The sequence below is a fragment of the Macaca thibetana genome, chromosome 10, assembly GCF_024542745.1.
Source record: "Macaca thibetana thibetana isolate TM-01 chromosome 10, ASM2454274v1, whole genome shotgun sequence".
NCBI lineage: Eukaryota > Metazoa > Chordata > Mammalia > Primates > Cercopithecidae > Macaca > Macaca thibetana.
Window position 1 is genome coordinate 23681674 of NC_065587.1, and position 20977 is coordinate 23702650.

At 44.5% G+C, this 20977-nt stretch overlaps 1 long non-coding RNA gene across 1 annotated transcript; it reads left to right on the forward strand.

Annotated features, from left to right (window-relative positions):
* Positions 1–6896: 6896 nt before the first annotated feature.
* On the forward strand, positions 6897–10720 carry LOC126929548 (uncharacterized). Its single transcript, XR_007717196.1, has 3 exons — positions 6897–7167; positions 9715–9792; positions 10383–10720. It is a non-coding gene; the product is annotated as an uncharacterized LOC126929548 (long non-coding RNA).
* The last annotated feature ends 10257 nt before the right edge of the window (positions 10721–20977 follow it).

Consider the following 20977-nt stretch of genomic DNA (forward strand, 5'->3'; position numbering starts at 1 on the left):
TGGTTAGAGAGGGCATCCTTGTCTTGTGCTGGTTTTCAAAGGGAATGCTTGCAACTTCTGCCCATTCAATAGTATATTGGCTGTGGGTTTGTCATAAATAGCTCTTATTATTATGAGATACGTTCCATCAATACCTAGTTTATTGAGAGTTTTTAGCATAAAGGAGTGTTGAATTTTATCGAAGGTCTTTTCTGCATCCATTGAGATAATCATGTGGTTTTTGTGATTGGTTCTGTTTATGTGATGGATTACATTTATTGATTTGCATATGTTGAACCAGCCTTGCCAGGAAGAATTCGAATCCCTGAATAGACCAATAAGAAGGTCTGAAATTGAGGCGGTAATTAATAGCCTACCAACCAAAAAAAGCCCAGGACCAGACGGATTCACAGCCAAATTCTACCAGAGGTACAAAGTGGAGCTGGTATCATTCCTTCTGAAACTATTCCAAACAATAAAAAAAGAGAGGCTCCTCCCTAATTCATTTTATGAGGTCAGCATCATCCTGATACCAAAATCTGGCAGAGACACACAAAAAAAGGAAATTTCAGGCCATCACCCCTGATGAACATCTATGTGAAAATCCTCATCAAAAAGCTTATCCACCACGATCAAGTTGACTTCGTCCCTGGTACATAGTTTATTAAGAGATAGGGGTCTCACTCTGTTGCCTAGGCTGGGGCACAGTGATGCGATCAGAACTCACTGCAGCCTTAAACTCCTGGGCTCAAATGATCCTTTTGCCTCAGTTCACCAAATAGCTGGGACCATAGGCACACTCCACAATGCCCAGCTAATGTTGTAATTTTTTTTTTGTAGAGATGGGGTCTCGCTATGTTTCCTGGGCTGGTCTGCAACTCCTCACCTCAAGCAATCCTCCCACCTCCGCTTGCCAAAGTGCTGGAATTACAGGTGTGAGCCACCATGCCCAGCCCCTGAAATATGTTTTTTGAAGTGACTACCACATTACAAGTTCTTTGTAAATGTTATTTCCCAATTCTTTGCATCTTTGTTTCAGATTATTAGATCTGAGAAAAAGAATTATTAAGGTGGTCATTTATTTGGCACCTGCAATGTGTCCTTGCTCATCTCATTGAATTCTCGTAGCAATCTTCTGAGTGCCTACCATTATCACCCCCATTGTCAGGTTGAGAAGACTGAGGCTTTGAGAGGCACAGATGCTTGCTCAAGGTTAGAGGTGGGATTTGAACCCAGTCTGTTAACCCCAGAATGTATGCTTCTCCATGCCTCCTTTCTGCTGTCATTAAGGAGGCTGGCACTTGGGCATGAAAGGCCAGCATGCATTATCCATCCTAGACAGCCTTTTTGTTTCTAAGACTGGAAAATGCAAGAAAGAAGTTGGCAGCCAAGGAACAAAGCTGCCAGAGACACAACAAAAAAATTCCTTTTGTTTTGGGTGTTTATCAGACATGCCCTGCATGGTCAGAATCTCCTCTGCACGAAGCTGGGGCTTTTCTGTGGTTATCCAGTGAGCATCTATTCTGGAGGCTGGAGAGGGAAAATCGTGTTTTGGAGATTCCTCTTCACCCGCCCAAATCACCTCTCTCTCATCAGGAGCCTCGTGGAATCCGAATGAGCGGGCAGACGCTATTCATCAGAATAAGAGTTGCCAGCACAACCCGCTATTTCTTGTTTCCAACTGTTAGGGGGAAAAATTTCAGATAGACATTTTTACTTTATGCAATTCTATTTTTGTCTCAACTTATCTGATCCTCTAATTCTGTGAGGGACTTTATTTCCTTGTGATGTTAAAGCCCCAGAGCTCAACGTTCTTTTTCTTTTAAGCTTCAAAAAACTGAAGACCCTATTCAGGGCTAAGCCAGATACCCATCAGCCCTCATGGAGGCGAATTATCGCTCAAGTCATCGCACTTGCGTACAAATTCTCCGGGGAGGTTTTTCTCCTTTTTTTTTTTTTTCTTTTAAGGAGTTGGGTGACAGATAGCAACTGAAGAGCAACCATGCTTTCTAGGGGAACAAGCTTTGCAGACTGGGTCCCAGCTTGGGGGTTCACTGCCAATCACTATCTGACCTCAGAAATGTCATTGGCTCCACCAAGAGCCAGTGACATTTGGCCATTCATTCACCTTGCTAGGAATCTCCAGTATTGAGGTTTTTTCTGACACATAGAAGAATTCTCAGTCCCATCTCCTGGTCACCCACCCATGCTCAAACCTTGCCTATCTAGGCAGATGACATCATCCTGCGCCCAGTCACTGGCACCCACCACTTTGCAACTGTGCATCACCCACATCCAACCCTTCTGCACCCTCTAATTTCCACCTCGGCATGCATTTTTAATGTATCTAATTTCCCCCTATCTGTTGTTATCATCTGTCTAGGGCCACTGTCGTCTCTCTCCTGGACACTACAGCAGCCTTCTGAGGGCTCTCCATCCTTCTGTCATTGTCTCTACCCTACAATCCATTCTCCAGTGTGGGAGAATTTTTCAAATTTGCTTTCAGCACTCCTCTTTCTAAACGCTTTTAATCGTTTCTCAATACACTTAAAACAGGAGCCAGCAAACTATGGCCTGTGGATCAAATCCAGGCAGCTGCCTGTTTTTGTAAATAAAGTTTTATTAGAACACAGCTACACTCATTTGTTTGCGATTTGTATGTGGCTGCTCATGTATGACAACAGATGACAGAGTTGAATCACTGCAATAGAGACTATATGACTATATGACCATATTATCCACAAAGCTTGAAATCTTTATTATTTGATCCTCTACAGAAAAATGTTTACAGAGTCCCGACTTATAATAATATCCAGTTCCTCAGTGTAGCCTGTTAGTAAGGTAATCATATGTGGTAGTCACTTGTGTTTAAGGTCCACTTTTCTGCACATTTCATTTCTCCCATCACAGCCTTTGCAATCTGTCTGTTCAGTTTCTCCATCAAGAGATAGATCTGTTTCTCCATCCCTTGAATCTGCATTAGCCATGTGACTTACTTTAATCAATAGAATGTGGCAAAAACATTGTATCAGTTCTAAACCTGTGAGTCAAGTGGCCATGCACACTTCTGTCTCTTGTAGAAGCCTGATGCTGCCATAAGAACAAACCCGCACTAGCCTGCTGGAGGATGAGCGACAGGTGACCCAGTCCTTCCCATGATCCCAACCAACAGCCAGTCAATCCCAGATAAAGAGCAGCCCTGCTGCCCTGCAGCTGACCACAGACACATTAGGGAACCCAGCCCAGATTGGCACAAACCTCAGCTGAGCCACAGATTCATGAGCTATGCTTACCATTTTACACCACTACAATTGAGGGCTGCTTTGTTACACAGCAGTAGCTAACTGACACATCATATGACATAACATTCAAGTCAGAATAGTTCTGAGAATTTAAAAAAAGGGCACTATTAATTTCACCTGACTATTCCAGGCAAATGAAAAGGTAAATTCAATTTCCCTTTAATGGCACTGTTTGATCTATTTCATTCCTTTCACTCAATCTTAATTGCAAGCCAGGGACCTGCTTTCCACAACACTCCCACTAAACTTAGGTCAGTTCCAAGAATATATCAAGCTCTTTTCAATCTCAAGGACTTTGCACAGGGCATTCCCTCTGCCTGGAATACTCTTATACCCACTGATGGATGCTTTCTTCTCATTCTTCAGGTCTCAGAACTTCATTATCAATAACTACCCACTTGCCTCCCACCCCCAGCTACAAACTTTCCCGGTTTTTTATTTGTGTTGTACTTATTACAATCTGAAATCAATTTGTAGGTTTATTGACATATTTGTTCATTGCCTGAGTTCTCCCATGAGACTATGAGCCCAGTTAGGGCTGGAACTCTGTCTTGTTCTTCTCTGTATCCCCAGTGTTTAGCAGATTTCCAGGCACATGGTAGGTGCTTTTTACATATATTTTTTAAATAAATGAATATAGCAAAAATTCAGCCTGTTAAACATCAACTGCATAATGGGTAGTTTCCTGGCTAGTTAGAATCAGAAATAGGGTTCTGAGTAGCCAGGCAGAACTGGGTTCAAATTTGTCCTCTAGCACTTTGTAGTTTTGAAATCATGGGCACCTTACTCAAATTCTCTGAGTCTCATTGTCTTCATTGGTAAAACTGAGTTGTAGATAAGAAGTGATGCATGTAAAATGCCCAGCACAGGGACTAGCATATAGCAGGTACTTAGAAATCAGTAGCCATAATTATTTTCGCTATAGTTGGGTCAAAAAAAAAAACAAAAACAAAAACAAAAAACCAGCTTGAGTTCATTCCAGTAGGTCATTAGGTTTATCTCTCTTCTTTAGGGGAGAGGCCATTCTTTGACTTTTGACCTTGAGACATGGACAGATTTATATTCTTCCTTATCTTAAACAAGAGCCTACAAAATGCAAGTCAGAAAGAGGCAGAGGGTTAACTACAGGAATGAGGAAGGGATGGGCATCCTGAGAGAAGACCTGGAAGCAGATTCTGAGCATATACACCTTAGATCCATGTGTTGCAGTCCATAAACAGAACTGATGTGTGCAGTTAAAGTTCAAGGGCATTGGTATCTGAGCCCTAAATTCAATAAACACTTATTTTTCTAGGTCCCATTATTTGTTGCTGATCAAATTTCATTTTGGGAACTGCAAAACATCCCCAGGCCTCAATTACCCCAGCCCTGCTGAAATGTGAAATCTGTTACCCCTTCTTCCAATGGTAACAGCCTCCATGAATTTAGTGGGACACACGAACACCCAGGATAAGGACTACATTTCCCAGACTCCCTTGCAGCTATTTATGTCCATGTGACCATATTGGGTCCTATTGGATGTAAGTTAAGCTGTTTTATTGTAGCTTCTACAAATCTTTTTTAAATGACAACTAGCACATACTACTTTTCTCTTTGCTTTTCTTCATTTTGCTGCCCTGTGAACTTGGACATATTACCTCAGGTCTTCATGCCTCCGTTACTTTATACATATACTAGGAACACAACCTACTTCAAAGAGTTTTGGTAAAGATTAAAAGATCGTTGATAATAAATACAAGGTGTATGCAATGAGATAACAAATTTAAAATGCATACTTTGTTGCCTGGTTTATAGTAGATATTAAACAAATACTTTTGTTACTGTCCATGTGCACTTAAAAAAGTCACATGAATCCTCTGAGCTTCAGAGGTTTTCTCCATTATAAAATGAGAACGGTCTTCTTATACCAGATTTAAATCTAAATTATCCAAACATCTAAATGTAAAAATGTAAAAATAACAACAAAACCATATAAACATTAGAAGAAAGCATGAATAGATTCCTGTATGACTAAAGTATGGGAAAAACCTTTCTACTTATGATTCAAACATAATGTATTTAAAAGACTGCTAAATCTGAATGCATAACCATTTTGTAACAAACATCTAAAGAGAATATTTGTAATCTATGTCACAGATAAGTAGTTGATGTCTTTAATATAGAAAGAGTTCTTAAAAATCGAGAATAAAGACCAAAAACTCAGTTTTTAAAAAATAAGCAAAAAACATGATTAGATGTTTCTCAGAAAGAGGTGTATAAATGGACCTCAAAATGTGAAAAGATGTTCAACTCCATGCACAAGAGAAATGCAAATTAAAGCTACCCAAACATAGTATTTCTTACCTCTTAGATTGACAAAAGGTGAAAGCTTGACCACATACTCTGTTGGAACATAGTGACATTGTAGGGAAACAGATTATCTCATACACCACTGGTGGAAATGCAAATGGGGTATTTGAAAATATCTAACAATATCACATATGCATTTACCTTTTAGGCCTTAAATCCTACATTTTGGAATTTACCTAAAAATATACCTCTGCAAGCCCAGAACAACAAATGCATGTGGTTATTCATTATAATATTATTTGTAGTAGCAAAATATTAGAAACACAAATGCCTACTCATAGGAGACCAGTTGAATGAACTATGAATCTTCCAGATAATGAAGTACCAAGCAGCTACAAAAAAAAAAAAAATGAGGATAACTATTACAAACGAAAATTATTTCTAAATCTTTTTTTGTTTTAAATGAAAAAGCAAAGTGCAAGTGAGTACTTATGGTATGTTCTCTTTCATCTAAAAAATATGGAAAGCTAAAAATATGTGAATATGGAGTCGTAGAAGTAAAAACTGGCAGGATTCACTTATGGGTAGAAGTGACTATAGACAGTAATTGGGGGCCGGGCCCGGTGGGTCACGCCTGTAATCCCAGCACTTTGGGAGGCCGAGGCAGGTGAATCACAAGGTCAGGAGATCGAGACCATCCTGGCTAACACGGTGAAACTCTATCTCTACTGAAAATACAAAAAAAGTATCTGGGTGTGGTGGTGGGCACCTGTAGTCCCAGCTACTCGGGAGGCTGAGTCAGGAGAATGGCATGAACCCGGGAGGCAGAGCTTGCAGTGAGCCAAGATCGAGCCACTGCACTCCAGCCTGGGCGACAGAGCAAGACTGCATCTCAAAAAATAATAATAATGATAATAAAAAGAAAAAAATAAAAAAAGAAGGTAATTGGGAATGGGGTGACAGCATGGAGATAAGAATGAGACTGCTCTTGGGACTTCTTTGTCTATAATTTATACTCTTGAATCATATAAATATTTTACAAATTCAAAGATGAAATTTAATCAAAGATGTTGAAAAAGACATCAAACCCTAAAATTGAATGTACATAGAAACAAACAAGCCTAACTACATATCACGTTGATAACTTTGCTAGGCAGGCTTCTAAAGTGGCCCCCAGTGACGCCCACTTTCTGGTACTACCACCTTTTGTATAATCCTTTTCCCTTGAACATTGACTGGACCTGGTGACTCACTTCTAATGAATGAAATATGGAAAAAGTGATGAGAAAAAGTTACTCCTGTCAATTAGGTTCCAAAGCGCTGTGGCTTCTATCTTGTTGGTATTCTGCCTCCCTGGTGCTTCTCATGTGCTAAGCTTGATAGACAAGGTGACCTGGCAAGGAACTGAAGGACATCTGGCAAAGTACTGAGTGAGGAACTGAGGCCCACAGTCCAGCAGCCCCCAAGGAATCAAATCCCACAACAGCCTTGTGAGTGAGCATGGAAGTAGATCTCCCCCAGTCAAGCCCCCAGAAGGACCCAGCCCTGCTGACACCTTGGCCGAAGCCTGTGAGAGCTCCTGAACTGGAGGACCCAGGTAAGCCACACCTGGATCCAGAGATACTGTGAGACAATAAACGTTATGGCTTTAAGCCACTAAGTTCTGGGGTAGTTTGTTAAGCAACAATCAATAATAATACAAATGTAACCATGTAGGAAGGGAATCAGCTCAAGTAACCTTTGAACACAGTTCTCTAACTGTGCTCTCAATTCAATACACTCTAAGGACAACAAGAACTACAAAGAAATCTTGAACTTGAACGAATAGATTGTTGTTGATAGTAGGATCAGTGTAATTCTGAAACTATTGAACAAATACGTTGATATTGGAGGAAATGGGGTTCTCAAAGTGAAATCAGAGAGATACGATATGGAATGAGGGACTTGTGAGAAAGAACTCTGTGATGTTGGATTTAATTTGGAGGCATCAGAATGAACTCAAGTGTTTCTTCTATTTACTGAAAGAAACTAGAAATAGCAATACCTTTACAGTAATAAACACACTTAGAACACGTATTTTGGCTTTTGTTTTATTTTATTTTATTCATTTTTGAGATAGGGTCTCACTCTGTCACCCAGGCTGGAGTGCAATGGCATGATCTTGGCCCACTGCAGGCAGCCTTGACCTCCTGGGCTCAAGTGATCCTCCCACCTCAACCTCCTGAGTAACTGTGACTACAAGTATGCACCACCATGGCTGCCTAATTTTTGTATTTTCCTTGATGGAGATGTGGTTTTGTCATTTTGCCCAGGCTGATCTGGAACTCCTGGGCTCAAGTGATTCTCCTGCCTTGATATTATGGCTTTTAAACACCATTCTCCACTGAAAGGGATCGGGTCATCTTGGAGAAGTGGATGATTTGAGCATTTGAACAAGGAAAGTAGAAGATGAGTCTGGAACATTTTATTGTGTCAGAAAGTTAGGAAGTTCTCAAAGAATGAAGGAGGCACATGCACAAGGATGCAGGGGCCAGTTTGCAGGGGTCCACCTGGCTAAACCTGGGACAACTGGAGCATTAAAAAAATGCTTATGTTGGCCGGGCGTGGTGGCTCAAGCCTGTAATCCCAGCACTTTGGGAGGCCGAGACGGGCGGATCACGAGGTCAGGAGTTCGAGACCATCCTGGCTAACACGGTGAAACCCCGTCTCTATTAAGAAATACAAAAAACTAGCCGGGCGAGGTGGCGGGCGCCTGTAGTCCCAGCTACTCGGGAGGCTGAGGCTGGAGAATGGCGTGAACCCGGGAGGCGGAGCTTGCAGTGAGCTGAGATCCGGCCACTGCACTCCAGCCTGGGCGACAGAGCGAGACTCCGTCTCAAAAAAAAAAAAAAAAAAAAAAATGCTCATGCATTATATATAAAATAAGAGGACAGCAGTGGGAAACCCTTCTTTATCGAAGAATGTTAACAGTGTAAAAATATACATAAATTTTAAAAACTCCGTGTTGCAGCCATCCCTGCAATATTTGATTCTGGCAAGGATCATTAATGGATTCTAAAACTACTGGTCAAAAGTTTATGAGAGAAAGGGGTATTTACATACTCCCAAAGTACTATCCTGTGGATTATATTATTTACACAGGGAAATGGGTGCTTTAACAACAGAAACATCTGGTGGATCCCACCTTAACCAGCTGACCAAATACTCAGCATATCCAGTAACGGGACCGAGTGACATCGTATGTCCCCTGAAGAGATGCAATGGAAAACACATACTTTTGTGATGTGACTGCCCAAAAGGTTTACCGTGAATTGGATGGTGAGGACATCACTGGACGAACCCAGATTGTGAGACATTCAAAACACAGTTGGTCCAGACTTTTCAAAAATGTCGATATAATTAAAAAGGAAGGAAAAAAGGTGAGGGGCTGTTCTAGAGCAAAGGACAGGAAAGAGGTGTGAAAACCAATCACGAAAACATGTGATCCTGGCTTGGATCCTCACATAGACTGATGGAGGCAGACGTCCTCCTTGTCAGTGGGCACAACCTCCCCTCCTGGATGCCTTGATTCCAGCCCGAAACTCAGGGCCATCCTCCCCACCCCGTATCTATGGCATTTTGAGGGTATGGAGGAGGGAATTGTCAAGCTATTTGCTAAACTTTCTCTGGACGTTCCCTCCCTCTCCCTGACCACCCCGCCCCACTTCCTGGCAAGCATTCTGGCTGTGATTTCATCTGGAATTACTGGAATCACACTGTCTCCTGTCAGCTTTCTCTCCCTCCCCCGGCCCTCCTGCTGATAGGAGACAGCAGCGATGGATGGTCTGAGTTAGCGGGGTCCCGGCACCACCCAGCGCAAAGGCACTGCACTCACGCACGCCATACACATGCTGGCTCACCTCCTCCATCCCGTGCCTCCCCTGTCTTCAGGTCTCTGTCTCTTACTTTATTTTTCTCTCGTCTTCCTTGCGTCTGCCTGCCTAAAGATTTCCGATGCTTAATCCTCCTCTATCTCCTTTGCTGTCTTTCTCTGTCATTGTATCTCTTGGCATCTCAGTTCCACGTCTTCTGTTTCTCTCTCTTTCTCCACCTATTTTCCCTTCAGAGGCATTTGCACCCCATTGTCTCTGTATGTTCCTTGCAGCATTCCCTCTGGAATACATCAGCACTGTTGCCTTTGGGGCTGGCCTGCCTGGGTGCACACTTGAGCTCCAATTCACAGGTAGGTGTGTGACCTTTCTTAACTTATCTGAGCCTAAGCGTCCTCCTTTTTGTGGTGGGAATAACAATAGCACCTCTCCCATGAAGTTCTGGAGGCAGTCGAAAAATTGGCACAGGCAAGAACTCCATAAAATCTCCAGTGGGCTAGAATCCACACTGCATACATACACATGCCCTCCTCCTGCCTTTCTCCAACCAGGTCTTCTTTGATCTCTGCTTTCTTTACACACTGTAGCCTCATCCACACCTTCTTGTTTCCAAACACAACAAACTCACTCCTACCTGTAGGCCTTTGTCCTTGCAGATCTTCTCCTTGGGGGGCACTTTCCAAAGACTTTGACAGCATCCACTTGTCATATCATTCTGGCCTTCTGGCACTCTTTGTGGTGGTTTTAAAACATGTCCTTACATTCTTTGACACTCCTCCCTTCAAAAGGCAATGATTCATTCCCCTCTCCTTGAGTGTGGGCTGGACTTTTTGACTTGCTCTTGGAGAATAGAATGTGGTGGAGAAGGATGGTGTGTGACCTCTGAGATAAGGTCATAAGTGAAATTTCAGCTTCCCCCAGCAATTTCTTGGATCACTCACAGTGGAGGAAGCCAGATGCCATGTCATGGGGGTGCTCAAGCAGCTTTCTGGAGATGTATGTATGGAGAGAAACTGAGGCCTCCTGCCGACAGCTGGCACTAACTTGCCAAGCATGTGTGTGAGCCACCTGGGTAGTGGAGCCTTCAGCCCCAGTTGAGCTTTCAGATGAGACTGCAGTCCTGGCCACCATCTGGACTGCAACTTCACAAGCGACCCTAAGCAAGAGCCATGCAGATGGATTTTTGGCCCCCAGAAATTGTGCCACTACATTTTGGGTAATTTATTATGCAGCCATAGATAATCAGTACACTCACTATTCCTTTTTTCTGATGCCATACTATATTTTTGCTTGCTGATTTTTTTCCTCTGTCTCTCCCACTAGGCGTTAAGTTCCATGAGGGCAGTGGCTATGTCTGTGTAGTTCATCTGTGTGTCTCCACAGCCTGGCATATGAAGCTCACTAAGTAACTCAGGCATGGGTAAATGGAAATCAGTCATTTCAGGCTCAGCCTAATAAATCTCCCTCCTATGGATCTCTCTAGAGAGAGCAGTAAAGTTTGCCCAACTTCTTTTTCTGTCTTTCTGTATTTGATTTCGTGCACTTTCTGTGGCTTTCTGCTTAGCTTTATTCCTGGCTGCCTGACAGAGGGTGGGTTTATGCAGCTAAAGAGGCACCTGTGGGAGGAAGGGCTCTGTGTGCTTTCTCCTTTAATAAGCTGTGTCCAAAAAAATAAAAAATAAATAAGTAACTCCCCTTTGCCAAAGGGATAAAAATAGCCAGGATTTTAATGGAGATGGGAGGTGGGTATTGTGAGGCTGAAGCTGAGGCAGCTCTATTGTCTCTGAGCAACCCAAGTCTGATCACTTATCCACACATAAATTATACTCACTTATTCATTTATCCATCCTTCCACTGAGTCAATTGTTAATTCATTCACTATTTATTATTTGCTTGTCTATTTATATCTACATTAATTTATTATCTATCCTATATTTTATACTTACTAATTAATCCATTTATCCATCCATGCACTCAACTATTCATCCATCCATCCACTCTCCATCTATCCACCCATCTACACATTTATCCATCGTTCATCCATTCACCCACCATCCACCCATCTTTCCATTCATCCACCCATTCTTTCATGCATCCGTCTGTCCATCCACCAACCCATCCATCTACCCATCTATCCATGTATCCACCATCCATCCATTCACCCATTCATCCACCATCCATTCGTCATCCATCTATCCATCCATCCATCCATGCATCCTTCCATCCACCTATCCATTTATCCACTCATCTATCCACTTATCCATCATCCATTCATTCACCCATTCATCCACCTATCCTTCCATCCACCCATCTATCCATTTATCCATCATCCATTCACCCATCCTGCATTCATCCATTATCCATTGATATACTTTTCATTTAATCCACACATAAGGGCATTAATCCTAATGCCCTTATGTTAATTAATGAATCTATTCACTTAACAGTGTGTCTATTTATTATATATTTTAATTCATGAATTCACTAAATCTTCAATTCTATTCATACCCCTGAGTATTTACAGGTGCTACTACTTTGTGCCAAGTGCTATGCTAGCCTCTGGAGTTAGGAGGTGAAGGCGACAGACCTGGTTCCTACCTGTGTGCAATTCACCCCACTATTTTCTGGATTTCAGGGGAGGAGCTGTTCATGGGAGACCCTGAAGTGAGCACAAAATTTCTGCTCTCTAGAGACTCATGATGTGACAGGGCTGGATCATGACACCTGGTGCTGCTTCTACCACTGGAATCCTTAACTTCTGGATCAGCCTCAGTTTTCTCTTCTGGAAAATGGGGACAATGTTGCTAAAATCATCTTTTTTTTTTTTTTTTTTTTTTTTTTTGACAGAGTCTTACTCTGTCGCCAGGCAGGAGTGCAGTGGCGGGATCTCGGCTCCAGGGTTCAAGCCATTCTCTTGCCTCAGTCTCCCAAGTAGCTGGGACTACAGGCACACGCAGCCACACTCAGCTAATTTTTGTATTTTTAGTAGAGATGGGGTTTCACCATGTTGCCCAGGATGGTCTCGATCTCCTGACCTCATGATCCGCCCACCTTGGCCTCCCAAAGTGCTAGGATTACAGGCGTGAGCCACTGAGCCCAGCTGATAAAACCATCTTGAATGACTTCCATGTGAACACAGTGATGCAGTGGCTTTATAAACTCTAGAATGGGCTACAATTATGTATATATGTGTGTGTGTGTGTGCGTGTGTGTGTGTGCGTGCGCATGCGTGTACGTACAAGGTTTCTTTTGAGTTTCCTATCAGCCAGGCATCACTTTCCTATCAGCCAGGCATCACACCACTGGGGAACCAGCAACTTTGCTACCTGGGGTCATCTCTGGCATCTTGCTGGTATGCCAGAGAGCACCTGGCAGCCATGAACAGACCAAGTGGGCTCTGGAGGGTTGAAGGTGCTTATTATGAATCCAGGGGGTCTTAGGGAGCTAGCAGTCTTTCCTCCTCAAGAAGGAGATAATTATTGTTTAACTTTCATGTGGGCAGTGAAGTGAATGAGACATTCTTAAACACCTCCCTCCCCATTCCCAGAACCTCCAATTCCCAAGGTTAAGTGCATCTTCAAAGTTTATTAACCAAGAACTACTGTGGCTCACGTGATCCTGGAATAATACAGACCTGCCTTTTAATTTCCAGTGAGCTCCTTGTATGCTTTGTGATCCCAGGGAGATTGTTTCACTTCTCTGAGCCTCCATTTCCTCACCTATAAAGTGGAGCTTAGAAATACTTCCAAGGCTGTCGTTGGGCAGTGTGGGTGCCTAGTAAGGGTTGGCTGTTGTCATTCAAGAAGGATAGTGTGAGCCTGCACATGAGTCAGCAGGGGAGAGAAGGCAGGATTCTGCCCAGAACAAGCCAAGGAAAATCAGATGCAGTTTTCAATTATTGAGTCACCGTCTTTTGTGGCTTGGAAGGAGATAGAGGATTCCTCCTCCCAACCAATACCTTTACGATGTTCTTTCCACACAGCTCTGTGGTTTGCAAGGCAGGCTCTGCACTTCATCCTGTTGAATCTTCAACCTGCATGTCGTGTGAGTGGGGTCCCTTCACCCCCTTTTCCATCAGAGCATTAGAACAGGCAGAGTTCTTAGAGCTGGTCTAGTCCAGAGATCTCAGACTGGGGGCCTGCAGGCCGGTGACTCTCTTCTGGTCCCAACCAGATCAGGAAAGCAGAAACTCAGTGAAGCCACGTGGAGGGGCTAGAGTTGGCTCCTCTGGGTGGAGCCCAAGAAGCTTGGTGGGCACTCGAGATCCCTTAGGAACAGCCCCACTCCCCTGTTCCATTCCTTCCTCATTTTGTTCCTCATTCTCAAGTCATCCTGAACTCTGTGCAAGTCCCAGAATGACCCTGGCTGTCTTTGGCCTTTGCAAAAATTGTTTCTTATTCCTAAAATTCCCTTCCACTCACTTTTTGCCCAGATCCCTACTCATCCCTTTTTATCCAGATCCCTTTTTACCCAGGTTCCTATTCATCTTTCAGGTCTCAAGCCCAGATCATGTTCCAGGAAGGCCTTCCCTGTCTGGGTTGGGGGGCCCCTCCTTTGTGTTCCTAGAGACCTCTGGACTCCCCCTACCACTAATAAGTCTGTCTTAAGGTTGTCTGTGTCTATTTGGATGTTTGCGTCTCCCCTTGGATCAGAAGGTCATTGGAGACTTGGTGTGGGCACCATTCACTCCATGTCCTTAGGTCACAGGGTAATGACAGCATAGAGAGATGCTCAGAGGCATCTTTGGATGAATGAGGAAGGAAGGAAGGTAGGTAGGAAGAAAGGAAAGAAGGAAAGAAAAAGAAGGAAAGAAAGAAAGAAAGAAAGAAAGAAAGAAAGAAAGAAAGAAAGAAAGAAAGAAAGAAAGAAGAAAGAAAGAAAGAGAGAGAGAGAAAGAGAAATAAAGAAAGAAAGAAAGAAAGAGAGAAAGGGAAAGAAAGAAAGAAAGAGAGAGAGAGAGAGAAAGAAAGAAAGAAAGAGAGAGAGAAAGAGAAAGAAAGAAAGAAAGAAAGAAAGAAAGAAAGAGAGAGAGAGAAAGAGAAAGAAAGAAAGAAAGAAAGAAAGAAAGAGAGAGAGAAAGGGAAAGAAAGAAAGAAAGAGAGAGAGAGAGAAAGAAAGAGAAAGAAAGAAAGAAAGAAAGAAAGAAAAAGAAAGAAAGAAAGAAAGAAAGAAAGAAAGAAAGAAAGAAAGAAAGAAAGAAAGAAAGAAAGAAAGAGAGAGAGAGAAAGGGAAAGAAAGAAAGAATTTTGGCGTAAAAACTTGGGTCTCATTCTTTCCCACCAGTGTGCTTTTTACAATATTATCTGGATGAGGCTCAGAGAAGTTAGGCAACTTTCCTGAGGTTCCCCAGCAGGAAAGAAGCAGAGTCCAGGTTTGGTGCCATTTATGTTGTCCAATAAAGACAACATTTGGCAGTGAAGATGGCGCTGGATTTGGGGTCCAGAGACCTGGCTTGAAGCTTGGAGAAACGCTGTTGGGCTCTCTGGGCCTCAATCTCTGCATCTGTAAAGTGGGGCTGCATCCAGATGCCATAGTGAGTGTCTGTGTCTCCGGGCATGCTCAGGGACACCTTCACAGGGAAAAGAAGCTCACACAAGTGAAAGGGAAAACATTCCAGGCCGAGAAAGGAGAGCTGGACCCATACAGCTGGAGGAACAGGAGGGAAGTCAGGCTGGAGCAGCAGCAGCAGGAAATGGAGGCTGAGGCTGGGACTAGGAAGAGCAGCCCGAGAGGCCCTTCATTTCCAGGTCGGCCCAGTTCCCATCCTTGACCTTGGTTGTTCACCTCGAGATGTTTTCAGATGAGAGATACCCAATCCACCTCTCTGGATCTGAAAGTGCAATTTTATCCCTCCGGATTTGCGTAGAAAAGGTCTGGCCCCCGCCCCATCTCGTTTTCCCAGCCAGGTCTCAGCGCTCAGTTCACACAAGGCGAAATATTTGGACATCAGCAAAGCATTAAGTAATTGGTGGATTTTTTTTTTCCTTTTCCATTTGCATTTGTTTGTTTCCTGCTGGGTTGCCTGACACCAGCCAGCCTTGAATTTGGTCCTGTTCTCTGCACAGCTGGACTCAGGGAGCCCAACCCAGAGTGTGCATAGAACAGGTGGCCTGCCTGGGAGCCAGAGAAATGGTGTTGGGTACATAGACAGCAGCGGGTGCTGGACAGTCCCTGGGATCTTGAGGGGAAAGCGAGAAAATGGGAGCAGGCCCCCCAAAACACTGGCAGACTGCACTCCCATCATGACCTAATGAGATAGTGCAGTTGACCTACAGCAACAGCCAACACCGCAAAATGAATGAACCCAAGGGGTGCAGACCAGGGGGTGCAGACCTAAGAGACCTGGGTAGTGTCTGGCTCTTTGAGCCTTGGGCAAGCCTTTGCAGCTCCTAGTATCTGTTTCTTCATCGTTTGTTTCATGAGTTGTTATAAAGGTTGCCAGATTTAGCAAATAAAAACACAGGACGCTCAGTTAGATGTCAACGCCAGATAAACAATGAATTACATTTGTTAGTATAAGTATAGCTTGTGCAATATTTGGGGCACAGTTATCCCAGGAATTTTTCTTTGTTCCTCTGAAATTCAAATTTAATGGGGCATTCTATATTTGATCTGGCAACCCTCAATGTTGTAACAATAAAGTGAAATGGTGTGTACACATCCTTCATGGTGTGCTTCACTCCAGGGAAAGTGATCAGAGCCCAGTCACCATTTCTATTAGTGTCATACCAGGAATACTAGATATTAAGTGCTAATACTAACTTGTTAATATCAATTACTATAGTATTAATAATTATTCATGTAGCTAATTAATATTAATCAGCACAAATATTAAAACTCATCATTTACTGAGTAGCTACTATGCTCCAGGCATGTCCTTCACATGACTTCATTGTCACCACATCACTCACTGTGGGAACGTCATTGTCCCCGTTTTATTGCTGAGTGTCTCAGGACTCCACAAGGTTAAACGTTGGTAACAGCTGTGAGACCTGGGTTGCTGATAGAGAAACACTGTTCTGAGTGCCTTGCAAGGGTTCCCTCCTTAAATGACCTCATCAACTCTGTGAGTAGATAGAGTAGATACTATCGCTAAACTATTACTACAATCTCTATTTTGCAAATGGAGAAACTGAAAACTAAGACTTGCCCAAGGTCACACGGGCTCATCAATGTCTGAATGAGGCTTCAAACCCAGGCAGTAGGCTGTCTGGCTCCATCCCTCCTCTAAGCTACTTTATCAGCCCCATAAATAGATAGAATGAGGGCAACTGTGGAGTGTGTCCCTAGAGGGTAGAGCACAGGGCTACCAGGCTGTGGCAAGCAGCACACACCGGCCCATCACCAGCCGTATCCCATTTAACCCTCTCAGCAGCCCCCTGTAAACAAAGACATCATTATTTCTATTTCTGATGGGAGCTGAGACTTCCCTGGCTGTTTGCAGTGAGTTGGTGTCAGGACAAATGTTTACAGAGTTCCAAAGCTGAGCACTGGAGCAACTTGGAGGGTCAAGATAGGGTTCAGCCAGTGGAGTCCAGGTACCCTCTTCTGCCTCCAACAGAGAAGCTCTGACCCTGGGCAAGGTACTCCACCTCTCTGATCTTGCATCTCCTTGCCTGTAAAAAGAGAGTGAAAAAAATACCTTCCTCTAGAAAGAACTGTTGTAATCTTCAAATGACTCAATCCATAAAAAGCACTTAGCATAGTGCCTCCTAACACATAGAAACTGCAAAGTAAATGTGAGTAGTTACGGTCATTTTTAAGCACCTGTCTTTGGGCTCTCTCAGTAGCAAAGCTTGAGATAGAGACTTCAGAGCAGGTGGTTCCTTTGGGAGGTGAACTCAGGATGCCCCAGTAGAGGAATAGCCAGGGAGACAGGAAAAGAAGAGACCAACACAGGGTGCGTGAATGAGCAGGTGACTGCTGCCAGCACTTGGAGCACAGTCCTGCTGGGGAACTCTGGGAGGCTGCACAGAGCACACCTAGGAGTTGTCTCTACCAGGGGTGAGGGAGTTGGGATATTTATCCTCCAAGTCCTCTACATCTCTGGCCTAATCCCCTGCACATGCCCAGTATACTCAGTGGGCCAGAGAAAGCCCCTGGGCAAAGGCAGTAGTAAAGCAGTGGGCATGGGAAGGGTGAGGGACAAGCAGGCATGGTCAGGGCGTCCACTACATCTTGACAGCATGTCTGGAAGACTTCAGTTAAAAAGCATCCTTCTGCTAAAACAATAGCAATGACAACAACAACGATGGCATTGACAGCAATAATAACAATTCAGGTTGAAAACCAAGGACATCATCTGCCCCCACCTCCCCATTTGGACTCCCAGACCAGTGTTCTCCTCCAAAGCTGACAATGAGGTGACCAGCTGTCCAAAGAAGCACCCCAAATTTACTTCTGCTCCAGGAAGGGCATGGAATGGCTGTCTGGCTTTTAGGAGCTGGTGCCACCGAGAGAGGAGGACATTGCCTGTCCTTCAGGCCTGTGCCTCCTGCAGAGGCCGTGGTGCTAATTGCAAAGGTAGGGGACCCATAAAGCATTCTGGACGTCTGCTGGCGGCTGGCTGAAGGCAAGTCCTGTCAGGGACCAGCACTCAGCTTTGATTTAGCGTCAGAGTAGAGGTTTAAAAGAAAAAGGGGGAGGAGGAAGATTCCATTGGGTTGAGCAAAAATACTCGCTCTAAGTGGTTGGGCCATGAGTGTATCTGTCCACCTGGAACAAGAAGAGAATTACTATCTAGATAACTATTTACCGCACCTCCCAAATGTCTGGGGCTTTACCTGGCTTGCCTCCTTGTGTCCCCCAACCCAGCCACTTAAGAATAGGTACTATTATTTTTATTTCCATTTTAAAGATGAAGGAGTGAAGGCTCAGAGGGGGAAACTCACTTGCCCAGGGTTACACAGTGAGGAACGGTCAGAGCTGGGATGAGGACCCGGCTCTGAATCCAGTGCTTATGCCGGGCAATATGTAGTCCCCTCCCTAACACAGGCTATGGGAATGAAAGTTGTCTGGAGATGCACTGGGAGGCAGTGGAAGCCGGTGGTTAACCCAGGGCTTCTGGCATCAGAGTTTCTGCTTTATTTCCTGGCCATCCAGTTTTCACCAGCTATAGGGCTAGTGAAGCGTTGTACCATCTCTGGGACTCAGTTTCCCTATCTCTAAAATGGGGACACAAGTAGTACATTCTTCCCTGGGTTGATCTAAAAATTGAATGGCATCAAGGCTTTAGAGAAACTAATTGAGTCCATAAATATTCCATCAACTCTAGGGGGTTTGATAATTCACAGGAGGCTCTTGGAGGCAGAAGATATATGAGCTTTCAATGATGGAAGCCCGGCTGTTGCACAGGTCAGATGTAAGAGGCCAGTCGAATCTGGTTGCAGACTTCCATGCCCTCTTTAGCAACCCCCTTAAGGAGCCTCCTCCTCCCAAGGTTTCGCAGAGGAAATTCCAAGTCACTGCCTGGAGCGTGGTAGCAGACAGCTTCCTCAGGGTCATGCCATCCGGTGGGCTGTCACCACATAGCGTGCTGGTCCTGTGCTAAGCACTTTACATATTTCATCCTACAGAGTCTTAACTACAACCCCTGAGTGAGATCTCTCAGCTTTGCCATTTTATGGGTGAGCAAGTAGAGGTCAGAGAGGCAAGATCCTTTGTTCAAATTACAACAGCTGGCAAGTAGTGGAGGCCAGGATGGAGCTCAGGAGCCCAACGGTCCATCCACCATCACCTGAGCTAAGAAATGTGAATTTTTTTCCTGCAAATACCTGATGAAGGTACCGAAGACAACTTCATTGCCCTGGGCAGATGGTCACTGCCTGGTCCTGCTTGGTCACAGCCAGTCAGCTAGACTGGATGCTTCTTTGTTTTTCTACGGGACATTCATGTCTCAAGGGACACCAAGTCTAGAGTCTAGAGACTCCACACTCCACGGAAACTCCAGCCTAGTCCCCCAAATTCAACCACAGCCCCGTTCATAATAGCCTGTCTCTGGAACACATTGTCCAGCTACTCCAGACCTTGCAAGATTCAGGAAGTCATCTATGTCTTTACTAATAATGATAATAATAATAGAAAAGTAATAAAGAATGAAATCGAGTGACTTCACCCTGGACACCAGGCCACGTTAGCTCATGGCCTGGTTTTCTGGGTCAGCGACAGGGGTGGTGTGTGATACTCTTATGCAAGGCATTTGGCGGCAGATAAATTCTAGTTCCTAAAGATTATTATTTTAACAAACCCAGTGTTGACGTGTCCAAAGGCAGCAGGAGGCTCTGAAGGGTTTTCCAAGAAAGCGTGTGTTTCTTGGGGTTATTTTTTCAGACTCAAGTTCAGGGAGGGGGACTGTTTTGCTCAACTCGTGTTTCTGGAAAAACAGGCACTTGGAAAGAGTTGGCCGAGGCAGGCAGGATGTGGAATGGAGAGCTGTGGTCCTGGGGGGAGGGGACGGAGGAGGCAGCTGGGAGAAGGGCTGGCACCCTTTGCTCAGGCTCTTCTTGAGCTGGGCCTTGGGAGCCTGGCCATTCCCGACCAAAGGAAGAGGCTTCTAGAAGATGAAAGCTGATTGGAGTCTCTGTGGACTCACTCTTGAGAAATACGCTTCATCCACTTGGCCTTTCCCTGGAGCAAGGATGGTGACAGAGGAAAGGTGGACAAACACCATCTTGGTTGGCTTCTAGGCCAACTAAGCTAAGGGTTGTTTCTCACGGAGTGCTGTCTAGATATCGCTGACTCACTGTGTGCCTCAGTTTCCCCGCTGGACTCAAGAGCTTTGAGCATGCTTTGTATGACCCAGTCCCTACTCGTCCCTCCAGGTTCATTCCACATCACTCTCTTCTTCATGTGCTGGCGTCCAACCCCACTGACTGTCCCTCAGACCCCTGAAGGCCCACGGTCTTGCCAGCCTTGAGGCCTTCCCTTCTGCCTGGAACCCTTCTCTTTGCTCCTAACCTACCTCTGCCTCATCTTCCTGGCCCCACTTGAATATCACCTCCTCGGGAAGCCTTCCTGATCTCCCAAACTGAGCCAGAGCCTCCATTGTTCTAGCATTCGGTACTTCCGTGGAGCACATTTCACAGTTTAATTCTATGATTCCTTGTCCAATGTCTACCTCTCTCACTGACTCTGAGGCCCATGAGGAGAGAAACCACGTCCTTCTTGTTTACTGTGGTTTCCCTGGCTTCTGGCCTGACATACAGAAGGTGCTCAGTGGGCGAATGGAAACACCTCCCCAGCAGGGCTCACAGCAGTGGGTGTCTCAACCCAAAGGCAAGGGCAGAGCTCACATTTGACCTGCTGGACCCCAGGACACCAGGCAGGTACCAGACAGATGATGGACAGATGGAGATGAGTTCTTCTATACCTTCTTAAGATTATGCAGAAAGCCACACTCTAGGGATAAATATATCCCACCCACCTTCATTATGTCGTGATCACCAGTCAAAAGAGGTCATGTGCCTCAAAAGAAAGGTCTTTATTTGGTCTGTGAAGACCAATCACTCCATCCCAAGGACTCCCTTCTTCTTCAAGGCT